Here is a 439-nt window from a genome sequence, read left to right as displayed (position 1 = left end):
ACTCCGGCCCTCAGCAGCCTGCTGAGCCAGGGTGAAGCCCACACGAGATAGGTCAAGTCCGAGTGCTTTGATAAAGCTCAGGGCCCCTCCTTGGGCCCCCAGCCCCACCAGGAGCAGGCAGGGGGCTGGGGGCACCGTGCTTCTGGACGGGTCTGCACAGGAGCCGTGCCCTCTGGGGGCCCAGGTGCACCTCCCACAGTGGACCCACATAAACTCTGCTCTCCAGCCCCGGCCCCTCCCCTTGGTCCTGGGCCATGACTCCCCTCAATCCCTGTATTTGGCCCAGGGGTTAGTAATGGGTTTGAACCTTCGGGCCTCCCTCCCCCCACCAAAGGCGGGGTGTGGGTGGGGAGAAGAGAGCGGGTATATTAACCATGTTTCCTTTCTGTACTCCTTTAAAATTTTTTTAAATTTATTTATGCATTTATCTTAAGTGATC

The sequence above is a fragment of the Panthera tigris genome, chromosome E3 (assembly GCF_018350195.1).
Source record: "Panthera tigris isolate Pti1 chromosome E3, P.tigris_Pti1_mat1.1, whole genome shotgun sequence".
NCBI lineage: Eukaryota > Metazoa > Chordata > Mammalia > Carnivora > Felidae > Panthera > Panthera tigris.
This window is presented reverse-complemented; position numbering follows the sequence as displayed.